Source organism: Stegodyphus dumicola, chromosome 8 (genome assembly GCF_044657685.1).
Source record: "Stegodyphus dumicola isolate Sdum_Otavi_A_Nest chromosome 8, ASM4465768v1".
Taxonomy (NCBI): domain Eukaryota; kingdom Metazoa; phylum Arthropoda; class Arachnida; order Araneae; family Eresidae; genus Stegodyphus; species Stegodyphus dumicola.
Window position 1 is genome coordinate 91,293,999 of NC_140775.1, and position 15,778 is coordinate 91,309,776.

The 15,778-nt window shown below is 30.3% G+C and overlaps 1 long non-coding RNA gene and 1 pseudogene across 1 annotated transcript; one reads left to right on the top strand and one right to left on the bottom strand.

Moving 5' to 3' along the window:
* The first annotated feature begins 212 nt into the window (after positions 1-212).
* On the top strand, positions 213-6,417 carry LOC118186360 (uncharacterized). The gene is made up of 3 exons (XR_004757757.2): positions 213-287; positions 1,544-1,624; positions 6,108-6,417. It is a non-coding gene; the product is annotated as an uncharacterized LOC118186360 (long non-coding RNA).
* A 6,334-nt stretch (positions 6,418-12,751) lies between these two features.
* On the bottom strand, positions 12,752-15,391 carry LOC118186359 (pseudouridylate synthase RPUSD2 pseudogene; annotated as a pseudogene).
* Positions 15,392-15,778: the final 387 nt, after the last annotated feature.

The following is a 15,778-nucleotide window of genomic DNA, read 5'->3' on the forward strand; positions in this document are numbered from 1 at the left end:
ATACCACTTCACTTTAATTTTTTTCACATACCACATCACTTTAATTTCCTTAAAGCAAACATACATCTCTTGATTGGCTCAGTTACTTAACTCCCTAAATAATTAATATTACTACCTTTAGGATTTTTAATTTAATTAATATTAATATTTACAAAAATTTTTTTACTATAACAAAGATAACAGCTTGACACTCAACTTTACCTACATAAGCGCCATCTATATAATTTGAAGAACACACTTACTTCTCTTTCACAACACTTTTGCAGACCCCAACACTCATATAGTAGGTAAGTTAGAATTAAAACTTACTATTTACTTGCTTTAAGTATTTTTTTAAAAAAAATTTTTATGTAGTATCTAAGTATTTTCTAAATATGAAATTATATTTTTAAATATATATTTATTTTAAAAATTGTGAATTAGTTCTTTTTGTTACTTTTTGTTTCTTATTGGTTTATATGGATTATGTATAGTTCTTTTATAGTTTCTTTTTATTGATATGCATATTCGTGTAGGGTAAGTTTCTGTAGACAAGGATTTCTAAAATACATTGGTTTCTAAATTTTTTTATTATTTTATCAAAATTAATTTTTAAAAAATTTAATTTTTTAAGAAAAAGTTTAATTCTTGACTTTACTTGCTTGTTTCTCAAAAAACTTAATTAGTATATTCCTTTTTGAACTTTAATTCTTAAATGTTAATTTCTAAGGGTACCACTTTATTGGAATTACTTTTGGTTTTGATTTTTACCCTTGTCTGCATGAATGACGAAACACGAATTGAATGATTGGAGAATTAGGTTTGGAGGCAACTTCCCCTTGATAAGTCTGTCTCCTGCCTACTCTACGATCATTCACATATGCATTTAAAAAAAAAAAAAAAAATGTTTAATTTAATTTTAATTTATTAAATTAGTAGATTTATTTTTATGGATAGATTTTACACTTGATTTGCTTATGCTTCTGAATTTAAATGATATTGTAGATTAGTTCGAGAATTAAATCTTTTACATGTTTGCATATTTTTAAATTATTTTAAATTATTTTGGCTTTTTTCCTTTTTTTAGAATTTAAATTTGCTTTTCTACTTTTTTACTTTTATACGTATTTGTTTAAAATTTAAATTTGTTTAAATTTAAATTTCATTCCTTGCAGAAATGGCGCAAAGAATATTTAATTAAATATGTATTTAAATTTAATTTTTTTAATTAAACTCAATTTATTCTTTTGATTCAATATATTAATAATATAATTATTAATATATTGAATCAAAAGAATAAATTGAGTTATTAATGATTATTAATTGAGTTATTAATGAATTAATAATATAATTATTAATATACTGAATGTTTATCAAACAAATTTTGTTGCATAAAGTGAATGTATTCATTTCTTGCTAACAATTTCAGATATAGCGATATCTTACACTGAACTTTATCAATTAATTTATAATTTACTGAGATAATATATTTTGCAAAAATAAGTATGCTTAACTAATAAACTGATCACTAAAATTTAGGAGCATTGCAATAATTTCTTTATAGTGATAAATGAAAGTCATGTTGCAACAAACATGATCCCCCAAACTACAAATCTATTTGAAAGCATAAGATTGTTTTCATAAAGTAAGTACTCAACAAACATTTTCTTTCTTTATTGCTTACTTAAATTAAATTTTAATAAATTGTAAAATAAGGTGTGTCTGTTGAATACTTTACTTTGAATAAATATATTTGTTCTTTTAAGACATTATGATGAAATGCTATGTATTATATCAAACTCAAATTACACGTGAGCCGAATGCTCAATCTGGAAGTAGCTGACGGGCCATACATTTTTTTTAATAGAACAAGAGTGAATTTATATCTATAATGTACATACAGTGTGTATGTATATACACTGCACTGCGTATGCTCCAAATGCATAAATATTATTTCTTATAACGCATGATGCGTGTATGTAGCATTTAAGTTTATAGTATGACTAGAAATTATATTTTTTAAATTTAATACAGTACAAAGTCCGAAATCCGGACTTGTCGGGACTTCGGCAATTCCGGATTTGGGATTTTTCCATATATTAGATAATCAGTTTAAATCTAGTAAGATGGCATGTAGAAATCATAAGATTAAAAGTATGAAATTGTGATTTATGAAATAATGAAGTATTTAAGATATAAAGGATATCAAAATTTACCAAAAAAAAAAAAAAAAAAGCTTCATATCTATTTGTTTACTTTATTAAACATTTCTTTTAATGTATGTTGCTTCATTTTTTGTGCCAATACTGCCTCTTTAATTCTGTAGACAGACATAATCTCTTGTTTAGTTACAATGTTGTTGAAGTTCTGTAACTGCTGAGTCAAGAATTCCGACTAACATGCCAATCGAATTTTTTTCGTTTTCAATAACCTCTGTGTCACTTTCTTCACTATCGGTAGCGGCATTTTCTGGATCTATAACCGTACTACAGATTTTGCTATTCATTAATTGCTTTGATTGAGAAGCATTGTCATCACAATGAAAAACTTCTTATATATCATCTTCATTTATTACCGCTTCTCCCCATTTCTTTACAAAATCCGTTAATTGTAAAATTTCACGTTTGTTTTGCAATACCCGAAAACTTTTAAAATTCGCGGCTATCATCATCAAATTTAGCTATCCTTCACTATAGATATTTGGCTATGCCTTATGAGTTGGCGACTAACGACAAGTTGTTCCGTAAAATTTTATCTTCCTTCTATCGCGCACTGAGACAATTAAGCCTGAATTGTATTAGTTTAATTATTTATTATACTTATGTATATTTCTTGCACATGCTTAAGGCTTATCAGAGTTCTGAATAAATAAATTTCCACATATACTTAAGCCTTATTGAGGGCCGGTTCTAGATATCTCACCACCTGATGCAGTCTCTGTGGGTCTTAAATTCTGTGACCCGGTGCGGCCATACGAGCCCTGGCCCTGGGTTTATGTGAATAACAAATCAGTTATTGTTAATTCAAATAGCCCTAAATGTAATCTTTGGGTCTATGAGTATCATCAAGAAAATCTATTTTTAACATATGGAAAGAAATTTTTGTTAAATTTTCCCCCATCAACATTTTTTAGCACATTTAACTTAAATCCGTAATCATCACCAAGCGTAATGTCAGTATAAGAGGTTACCATACTCCTTTATTATTCAATTACTAACACAAAAAAATTGTTTAGGCATCGCCACGAGTCATTACTCAAGTTGTCATGTGTTGATAAACATGCAGTGATAAAAGGAAAGTATAATAAATAATGATTCGCCAGGTTGGCGTCAGATCAACGATGTATCTATGTGGAATGTTTCAGTTTGAGATGTGTGCCTAGCAGATAAACAGCAATGGAGCCAAATTACTGATCATACAAATTTATGCTAAAATGATTGTTTCTTCAATAACAAGGTATTTTATTTAGTGTTGAAGTGAAATTAACAATCGGGACTCTTTAGATGTTTTATTATGTGCGGAAGGGGGGGGGGAGAAATCAAATGCGCATGCGTAAAGCCTACGAGAGAAACATTGTTGGTGGTTATGAGGTCTGGATTTTAGATCATTCCGGATATTGGACGTCCGGATTTCGTACTTTGTACTGTATTGCCTCTAACATGATTTAATTGAAAATTTACAGTAGTATCAATTTGTATCTTCGACATTTTTCTTTTTCAAACATATAATAGTTTCCTTCTCCCTTTCCTTTCTCCATATAGATGGATCTATATGAATTTGAGATCTTTTCTTCGACTTATTAATTTTCAATTGAGAAAACAACCCAAACAATATGATTATTCTTTAGTGCAAAATTAATAACTGATGATACTTATCTTTTTAGAAGAAGAATAAAAGTAATCAAATTAGTATCTTCAAATCCTTGATTAGCATTTGTATTACAGTGGTAAACTGACTAGCTCCATTTATAGTTTTCTCGAGTGCATTATTCATGTTTGTTTTAATGTTAATGAAAAGTATATTAGATTGGGCTACAGATCATTAAAATCAATACATCTGTCTTCAAATTCTTCTGACAATAATGCTAGTTTTCTTATATATTTCTGAGATTTTCATTTGAAATATTAGGGCAGGATTTATGATGTAGGAAATGTTCAAAATATTTTGATACAAACTGTGTTTCCCATAACTGCAATTTAAAAGTTTTAATACAAGCATGCATACCAATGCTTTATTCTTTATTTACAGCTCTTTATTGAGATTATTTGAATGTCTGGTTAAATCAACAAAAGAAATGCTAAATCTTTTACCCATGTATTATTAAGAACATTATCACATCATCAATGATTTTATTTATTTGTATTATGAAATTTTAATTTCATTTATTAAATTAAAAAACTGTTTTAATTCAGATCCTCAAGATAACTACCTCACCTCGTTACATTAAGTAATTTTTCTATACTTGCTTCTAATTACTCTAAACAATTTACAGTCAAAAGTCTTTAATCCGGATTTGTCGGGACTTCGGCGATTCCGGATTATAGATCAGCAGTTTAAATCTGGTAAGATGGCATGCAGAAATTATAAAATTAAAAATATGAAACCGTAATTTATGAAATAAAGAGCAATTATGATCTAAAGGGTATCAAAATTTACAAAAAATAAAAAAGCTTAATATTTATTTTACTTTATTAAACATTTCTTTTAACGCACGCATGTGTACAGCATACATTACGCATAGTCGAAATTAGAAAATTGCAACCAGAAAGCTATTTGATGTGTATTCGTGATATTTATAATGACAAGGAAATTGATTAAAATTATATCGGAGTACATGGAGATGAAAGACTACATTTAGTGAGTAATTATAAGCCGAATAAAATAAAAACATCTGCCCTTAAGATGAGGATAGTGGTGACAGATCAACTTCCAGTTCATTGCGCGTCCCGACGTTCCCCCTCCCCCCTTCCGCAGAGCAGCATGAAATTGATAAACAGATTTCGGAATGGTTAGAGAAACAAATCACCTCTCTGTCACTTTCTTCATGCCTTTAATCCATTTTTTGCAGCAGTTCCACTTTTTGTTTAATGGACATCGAAACATGCTTTCGCTTTGCAGATCCTTTGGCAGCTCCAGCATCGGAAATTCTATTTGATATAATCGAAAGTTCAAGCTTACTTTTATAAAATTTCTCTAACAGCCTGCAAAAAATAATAAACCGGATCCAATTCGAAGATTAAGGAACAACGCAATTTGCGACATTAACTGAAATAGATAATTTTAGTTTAGTTTATACTGTCCGTTATACATTAAACTCGCATGTGTAAACGTATTATGTGCATGCGTAAAGGTATTACGCGCATGCGCAGAAAATTTGTAGATTTGAGGTCCGGATTAACGACTTTTGACTGCACATTTTACTTACAAACTCAGTGGTTCAGAGCTAGCCCATGGATACAGTTCACTGTTTTCATTACTGATTTCATGACCTTATTCATCTGCAAACTTTTGGTACAAAATTTATAATAAATACATTTTGTGGGTAGCGTACAGCCCACAGATTTGAGACCACCATTATGCATCGAATCTCACTCTCCCAGAATTCATTGAATGAGAATATTTTAGATGCCCTACATACAAAATGAATTTTGATAATAAATTTCAGTTTGTAAATAAATCTTAGTAAAGGACTTAGAAAGCAATATAAATAAATGCATTAAAATTATTGCTCAAACACATCACCATGACCTTTGACAATTTAGAATGGCTCACTTGAATATGTCTGGAGATCTATGGGAGTTACTTCATGCATGTTTTTTTAATAAAATATACAATATTTCTACACATTTTGACATGATCTAGGTAGCTATAAATTATAACTGGTTCTTTGGCAGTATCACTGAATGAAATATCCCTTGCTACACATGCAGGAAGGAAGTCTGCATCAACATGAACATGATGCTTTCAATAAATTCACATATGCATATATTCACATACACAGCCATTTAATCTGAACTAACTGAGATACAGCAATTTAGCCTGACCTTTCTTTTGTTAAATAAATAGTGCATTTTTGACCGTGTGGTTGTTGAATTCTGAACATTTAAAATAATAATTTCTTATTGCAGGACTTCTAAGCAGAAGACTTTTCTTCTACTACCATGAATGACAATAACTCCTGGAGTGAAAAATACAACTTAGTTTTTCAAACTTTACAGAAATTTTTCTTTCAATGCTTTATTCATATTCAGAGAAACCTTTTGGCACAAGGCAAATTTTCACTGACAAGACACACTGAAAATGATTGGCTTTGGAACTACCTACAATCTTAGTTTACTTAAATATTTAAGAGGGATTTTACTGCATTATAAATTTATTGTGCAAAAACTGTAAAAATCTGCTTCTTGAAATAATATCATTATTTAAACACAAGTACGAGTTTTTAAATTTTTTTCATGATTATGAGTTTGAGGATTAAAGCTTGAAAATGCACCTTAATGCAAAACTTAAACTTGATACACTTGATGCAAAACTGCACTAAAGGGAGGAGGGGGGGAATGAACATTTTAACAATTTTTTCCATAAATTTTAATTCTAACAAAGTTACGATAAATAATAATCTTGAAATTTTTATATTTAGCATTCTGGTATCTGAAATTTGTAATGTTGATGTTATTGTGTTGTCCATATTGCATGGGACAATGGTTCAAAGAGAGGTTGGACTTCTATTTTCCGACTCCCAAGTTTGAGGGAGGGCACCCTGGGGCTGATCCAGGGGCCTCCTACCCCTTTTCCCTTCCACCAATCAATCAGAGGACGGGTTTTCATCCACAAAGAACACCTGTTGCAGTTTTACTTGCCAAGTTCACCAATGGTTGACCGACAGCCAGAATGATCTGCCGTCGATCATTCTGGCGTACGGTTATGAGATATTAAAACACATGGAAGTAAGCCACGTAAATGTGGTATTTAGTGCTTATAATCATAATAAGTAACATATAAAGTCAAGTTAGCTGAGAAAACAATATATTAAGCATATGGAAGTGAAAATTCTAAATTAACTGGTTAAACATGATATACAGAAATAAATTTGTATTGAATTAAAGTTAGCACAGAAAACAAAATATAAAGGCCTAATGAAAGTAAAATAAACATGTAATAATGAGCTTTGTAATAATGACCCTTTTTCTTGGCAAAGTTAACTATTTAATGGAAAAAAAAATAGCAAAATCCAGATCTGCCTTTGAATATCTTTCAGTATTATAAAATTCCAAAATATTCCTGCTTTTAACAGTGCAGTTCCTAAAGAAATTGTGAAAGTTTAAAATTAAAAAGCCAATTTTATGATTAGTATCTTCATTGCATAATTTTAAAGTACTTCTATAATACTATGATTGAAAATCCATTATGATCACATAAATGAAATCAATAGATATTCTGATTTAAATGGAAACTTAATTGCAAGTATCTGATTACATTACAAGTTTTTTTAGTAGTAATGAGTTATATTCTGCTCCGACTATTTTTTTTTTAAAATTTTATGTATATGTTCATGTATTTAAAAATATATATATATATATATATATATATATATATATTCACTTTAAATGTGGCATATTAACTTTTATTAAGACTTTCTTTCTTGCATGTTACAATGAACAACAGTTCATAATAAGAACTGTTGTTCATTGTTTTGCAACTGATGTGCAGCTCATCAGCAGGCAAACAGTAAAGTGATTGAAGTCTGGTAGTTTGGTTAGCCAAGCTAATGGGCAATTTGTATGATTGTTTTCAGGGTATTCCCAATATGTAACGTGGATTTAAACCAGTTTCCTTCAGAAAGACTTCCTTGAAGGCATCTTTCCTCTAAGGCAGATATCTCTGCCATGTTTTTCCATAATTTAAACAAATCAAACCCAACTGATGTATGCTGCTAAAAATTTTATTTAAAGTCCACATTTAATAACATTACAAAAATTGCAAATATAGTCCAAGTTAGATTTTAAATGCATATATTTATATTAATTACACTAATTGCATATATTTATTATACGAATATTTTAAATGTCTATTTTATCATTAATTATTATCAATATATTTATGGACATTTTTTTAATTGTACAATCAATTTATCTTTGATTTAAATTTCACTTTTAAATTATCACACCATAATTTTATCATTCTGAAATTTAGTCACAGTTTCATTCAATCAAATCTGACGGTGTAGTTCACAGATGCAACACAAAAATTGTTCAAATATCAGTCACTAAGGATGTATGGATTAGGTTTTTCATGCCATCTGTTTTGTTATTTCATACGGTTGAACTTTACATTATGGTAAATTGGCGATTTTTTGGCGAAAATTTGGCAACCAACTCTCCTACAGCAACCCTCTATTTTTTTTTCCCCGCCGCCATTTTGTCTTCACGAAGTAAAGACATGTTTCTTTTCTTCTTATCTACTGAACACTTCTTCCAACAATCTACTAGCCGAATTACACTTATGCTAGAAATTTTATCAATCAAAACTGCTTAATCATGACAAATATTCACTGCAAAATTGGGAAAAAGTGCACAATACCATACTCCTTACGCGTTTTTCAAAATAACACATACACATAAACCATGTACACGCCAACTTATTTTCACTTAAAAAAACATCCCAGAATTGCACAAAAATGGCATTGCGCACACTCTTCACTATATCTATGTACACTGCTTTTTTCTCATAAATTAATAAAATTTCACGAAAATACATGACAATTTTCTCAAAACCCGGTAAAAAGAACATATGTGAAATTACCTGATCGCGAAAAAGTATTTACCCTTTACAAATATGAACATTTCCACATATAAAATAAATAAAATATCCAAAAACTTTTACCTCTAAATCATCTATTACATTATACACGTCACCAACGAATTCATACCGCAAGTATTACAAATACTTAGTATCAAATATTTAAATTATTTCCATGCACGTTTATTTCAACTTAAACGTATACCAAATTCCTACAAACATAAAATTCACAAAATAACTATCATTTAATTAAAATATCACTAAACCATGTACACGTCGACTTATTTTTATTTAAAAAAACATCCCAGAATTGCACAAAAACGGCACTGCGCACACTCTTCACTATATCCATGTACACTGCTTTTTTCTCATAAATTAGAAAATTTCACGAAAATACATGACAATTTTCTCAATCTTTAAAACCGGTAAAAAGAACATATATGAAATTACCTGATCGCGAAAAAGTATTTACCCTTTACAAATATGAACATTTCCACATATAAAATAAATAAAATATCCAAAAACTTTTATCTCTAAATCATCTATTACATTATACACGTCACCAACGAATTCATACCGCAAACATTACAAATACCTAGTGTCAAATATTTAAATTATTTCCATGCACGTTTACTTCAACTAAAACGTATACCAAATTCCTACAAACATAAAATTCACAAAATAACTATCCTTTCATTAAAATATAATTAAATTCAAAAACACTACTTAAAATATAAATGAGCACATACATTAAACTAATAAAAATTACCTTACAATCCTAATTACTTTAAACTAAATCATTGCTAATAACAATTTTCCCAATAATACGAAATTCCTTTCCACCTTACATTTAGAACAATGCATAAAAATAATATCGTCAAATAATTAAAAATACTAACTTACCTAATCTTCTTCAGAATCTTGATTACGTGGCAGATACACTTTTCTAATTCATTCAATAAAATTATTGAAAGATTTTTTCTGCGAATTTTTCCTCCGCTAAATAAAAAGCAAACTTCTCTTTATCACAATGCCTAAATACCCATTTCGAATTCACTTTAGTTAGGGCCATGGGATCCAAAAATTAAACAACACTGTTTCACACAACACAGAATAAAGCTAAATAGAAATTTCCACATTTTTTCCCGATTTCCGCCCTTTTCCGATTAAAGAACCGTAATTCGTCCATTAATATCACGATATATCCCATGATCTCTCATTTCCCTCACGCAAAATAATGCGTAATCGGAACTGAGTACTGCTCACATTATTACCAAAGTCCCAGGTAGTAACCTTTATCGCCTCCAAAATGTCGCCGAACTACCAGTTACCATATTGTAAAGATCAACCTTTCATACTTATGACTGCACAAGAAGACTTATGTGAAACAAATGTTGTGTCCCAAGCAGTGACATCAAGATGTTATTTGACATATAACTGAGACATAAGCACTAATTAGCACTGTAATTGTTAAAGAAAGTATCCTAGCTTTTGAAAAGCTTCTTTGCATGTAATGTGCACTTAATTACTTTACATTTTAATAATAAGAAGGGTTTGTGTGTTTATTTAATTCAATATGCAAAGCATGTGAGGGCTAGCAGAATAAGGCATGCTTTTGTGAATATTTTCTAGGGTAAATAGGCTCATATTTACATCACTTAGGAAAACCCCGAAAATGTCACAAAATACGTGTGAAAAAAAATAACCTGCACAGCCAGCTCGTTTATCAGGATTTGAGTAGAGATTGAACTACCAGTATTCAGCAGTCTTAACCGCTCGCAGAACAAATCTAAAGAAAATTCTTGTAATGTCATGTAATCAAATGTTAACTATGTGTTGTATCGCAAGATTGCTTTCTGAATACTTAATCTATTCTTTTTTTTATGTGTTTGGTCATGGCATTATTCATTACATGTACTTTCCGTAATTCATATAGAATACTAACATTTCTATTACGAGTGACTTTTTTTCCTTTTTAAGTGTTTTGCTTGTTGATATTCTCAAAATTGTATCTGATAATTAGAATAATAGATATAAATACAATAGATGCATATGATAGATCACGGGTGGCCAGTGAGAGCCACAACAGCATATTTACATCATTCTAAAATAGGTGAAATAGGTTTCAGACAGCAAGAAAGGTCCGATTCCAAACAATAATTCAGTGACAGTCTTAGTTCTATGAGTCATGCCCCTGTAATAAATTAATGTATGCATGACTTTTAATACCTCCATTTTACATACACAGTTTGGCTGATCTTTAGAATATGGTAACTGGTAGTTTGGCGACATTTTGGAGGCGATAAAGGTTACTACCTGGGACTTTGGTAATAATGTGAGCAGTACTTAGTTCCGATTCCGCATTATTTTGTGTGAGGAAAATGAGAGATCATGGGATATGTCATGTGATATTAATGGACGAATTATGGTTCTTTAATCGGAAAAGGGGGGAAATCGGGAAAAAAATCTGGAAATTTTGTATTTGGCTTTATTCTGTGTTGTGTGAAACAGTGTTCGTAAATTTTTGGATCCCATGGCCCTAACTAAAGTGAATTCGAAATGGGTATTTAGTGGGATTGAAAGGGGTAGTAATAAGTATTTCTTTAAGATTGTGCGAGATAGAAGTAAAGATGTTTTATTAAGTTATTTATTTTACCTGGTACCCTGCTGTGAGCTATAAGTATGATTTTAAAGATCCTGAAACAGAAATAAGAAAAGTTTATCGGACACGTAATCAAGATTAGGTAAGTTAGTATTTTTAATTATTTGACGATATTATTTTTATGCATTGTTCTAAATGTAAGGTGGAAGTAAAGTAATTTGGTATTATTGGGAAAATTGTTATTAGCAATGATTTAGTTTAAAGTAATTAGGATTGTAAGCTAATTTTTATTAATTTAATGTATGTGCTTATTTATATTTTAAGTAGTGTTTTTGAATTTAATTATATTTTAATTAAATGATAGTTATTTTGTGAATTTTATGTTTGTAGGAATTTGGTATATTGGTTTATAATATAATAGATGATTTAGAGGTAAAACTTTTTGGATATTTTATTTACTTTATATGTGGAAATGTTCATATTTGGAAAGGGTATATACTTTTTCGCGATCAGGTAATTTCATATATGTTCTTTTTACCGGGTTTAAAGATTCAGAAAATTGTCATGTATTTTCGTGAAATTTTTCTAATTTATGAGAAAAAAGCAGTGTACATGGATATGGTGAAGAGTGTGCGCAATGCCATTTTTGTGTATTTCTGGGATGTTTTTTTAAGTAAAAATAAGTCGACGTGTACATGGTTTATGTGTATGTGTTATTTTAAAAAACGTGTAAGGAGTATGGTATTGTGCACTTTTTCCCAATTTTGCAGTGAATATTTTTCATGATTAAGCTGTTTTGTTAGATAAAATTTCTATCATAAGTGTAATTCGGCTAGTAGATTGTTGGAAGAAGTGTTCAGTAGATAAAGAAAAGAAACATGTCTTTACTTTGTGAAGACAAAATGGCGGCGGGAAAAAAAAAATAGAGGGTTGTTGTAGGAGAGTTGGTCACCAAATTTTCGCCAAGTTACCATAATGTAAAGATCAACCAACAGTTTTTCAATTTACTTGCAAACAGCTTAAAGCATTTTATGTTGAAACAACAGCCTGTCTTTTTCATAATATATTTGACAATACCAATAATCTTCAAGAGTACTGAAATTCTCTTCAGTAGGATTATTAATAAAACTAGAAAATTATACATTTTATTATTTTTGAAGTCATTTGCATTTGGATTCATTATACAAGTAGTGGTTTGCTAATTTTGATGACTTTGGGGATCCATAAAACTATATTCATTTTAGAGAATCAATAATATTTTTTTATTTCTATTTAATCATCTAACTGTGTGTCACACCTGAAATCTTCACAAAAGTTATTGTTGGAAAAGCATTAACAATATATTATCTGGTTAAAGTTTTGAGCTAGAAATATTGTTTTTTTCATTTATTGTTAAAAGTCTATACAAAATAGCATGAAAATACGAAAAAATAATAACAAATAAGTGAAGAATAATTTAAATCGGCAAATGCGAACAACGATGGTGATAATTCAACAAAATGAACGTAAGAGGAATGGTTGCAACCTTCGAACAAGCGAATAGATTGAATCTGCTGGATTACCAGGTTTGAACTACTATTATCGCCAAAGTTTGGCAATGTTTACATTTATCAGGTTCTTTGCAGAAGTGCTTCTCAGAGGACTTTTGGCTCGCCGCATATTTGGAGTGCTGCCAGGCCGCAATGACGCTATACACATACAAAGCCTTATAAACGTTTTGCGAAATAATGAACTAATAATGGTTTGCGATTTTCAAACTTTAATTTTTAACTCCCAAAACCCCATAAACGTTTTGCGAAAATGTGAACTAATAATGATTTGCGGTTTTCAAACTTTATTTTCTCTTACCGTAATGTTCGAAAAAAAAAAAAAAAAAAAAAAAAAAAAACCAGAAAATTTCCCTTTTCCTCCTTCAGGAAGATTCCCTGTCAGGGTTGCCATATTCTAGCGCAAGTACGCTCTCTTCCAATGTAAACAAATCCGAAATTTCGTTAAGTACCGGTTACGGAAACATCCCCCATGTACAAACATCCATGTCTTCTTCAGAATTCGAACCTGGGCCCTTCGGTACCCTAGTCAACTCTCCTAACTACTATATCGTCTAGATGACATCCGAAATTTGTAACATACGATAAATATGCATACATTTTACAAGAAATTTTTAAAGCTGGTCAGTATGAAGAATTAAACTTTATAGTCCCATTTTTCATAATATAATAATTAAAAAAATTTCTTAAAGAATATCAACACATCCTTGAAAAACATGAGGATATGTAATACAGAAAAAATTTACAAATATATCAATTGTTTGGAAACTTCTTTTAAAATAAATTACATAAGTTTTAAACTAATTAATTTTGTCATCAATAAATAGTTATTTATTGCATCCTTATATTATACTTATTTACATAAGATTCCATTCTTCAGATGCCCAAGTAGGCATCTCTGTTCTAAATTCCCAGTCTCGGGCTTGATATTTAAGAGAATGCAGAAACATAATTAAATTTATTGGTTTTGGATCTCGATACGAACGACAGCAAAAATAACAATTTTTATCAAAGGATACTTTTGCATCGTCTTTCTTATATTTGCTTTCCACCAGTTCTTTATCTATCATAGCAAACTGCATTTGCTGCCTAAAATTCATTTCAGATTTCCCAGTTTCATAAGCTTCATCAATGTTTGCATAGGAACTTTCTAGCCACCATTCTGAAGTATGTTCTTCAGCTAAATCCTCCAAGAGTTCTTTAATAGTCTTATGAAATATGCCATGCTTGCCTTTAGCAGGCCCAAATGCATAGCTGTTGTATAAAGGATCATTCACAATAGGATACCCCAAATACTGCAAATGTACTCTTATTTGATGAGTTCGACCAGTAAGAGGCCTACAACATACAACACTGGATTTACCATTAAAACTAAGTTTTTTAAATTCTGTGACAGACACTTTACCTGATGGGTCCACTATAGAAATTCCAAGCTTATGATTAATTTTTTTAAGTGGTTTATTGCATATTAAAATACCATCAGGAAAATTTCCCTCTACACGGCATACATATTCCTTTTTGACGTCATGTAAATTTAATTGATCATGTAACTCTCGAGATTTCTTGCTGCTTTTCGCTAGAATTAAAACTCCTGAAGATAATCGATCTAAACGATGAGCCACATGAAGATTTTTCCTATTCTTCTCTTTAGCAAGAATAAACAAAATAGTATTATGCCTGTAAAGTCCACAGGGATGAACAGGAATTGAAGATGGCTTATTAACAATAAGAAAGTCTTCATTTTCATAAATAATGTTTACAGGTGAAGCCAAAACTCCAAGTTCATGTCTGTGACCACAAGCAGTGAGATGATCTCCGTCTCTTAAAATATAATCTAAGTCAACACTTTTACCATTAACTTTCAGTACACCTTCAGATATTCGTCTTTCAAATTCTTTTCTTGGATATATAGGAAACTCTTCAGAATACACATCAATTAATTTTCTATTTAGCCACCGTCCTTTGCAAAAAGTGGAGTATTGAAAATAATATGGATACACCTTACGAAGTCCATTTTCAAAATAATATTCAGTCTCTATTAGATAATCATCTCTGTAATATTTGGTAGCTGATGACTGTAAGTTTGTGGCAGTAAAAGTTTCATGTGCAAGTTCTGTTGACATACAACGCTTATTAAACACTAAGAATGAAGTTCTTCGATGATATTTTACAACGCGGCTTGTTTTCAAGTGATATCTAATGCCTGTAAAACACAGTTTTGAAATTATTTCCACCATAATGGAATTACTGAATGATGTATTACGGAAAAACACTACAGCTCTTTCCAGTTTTCAACTAAATTCTTAATCGATTATTGCAGTTCTGACAGGAAGACGAAAAGAAATAATCCAGTTATTGGATAGAGAAGGAATTTTCTTTAAATTAACGGTATTTTTATGGTTGGGTTCAAAAGTAAAGACAAATAGACAATCAAAGGAGACATGTGCCTCGTTTTGCAGTTACTAAGTCTTTCTGCGCTCAGGGTGAAAAATCAAACTTCTTCTTGAACCTTGGCCTCTCTTTGGCGCCTTATGCTCCAACTCAAATATAATGTTATTTACATGTTCAAACAAAGGAACGCATTCCCTCCAATTCAGGGGAGAACGTAGGTGATAAAACCAAACCCTTACACTAATATTACTTATGAGTCCTTTAGGATGTATTTGATAACAAATTTGTCTAGGAAATAATATCTCCAAGGTTTCTTATTACAATGATTTAAAAGATCAGCTAAGAGATCAATATTGCTAATTTTCATCTTCTTGAGCATGATGTTTCTGGTACTATCGTACTTTCTGCAGTGAATAATTGCATGTTCTGAACTGTCATATAACATGAGTCACAAAATGGC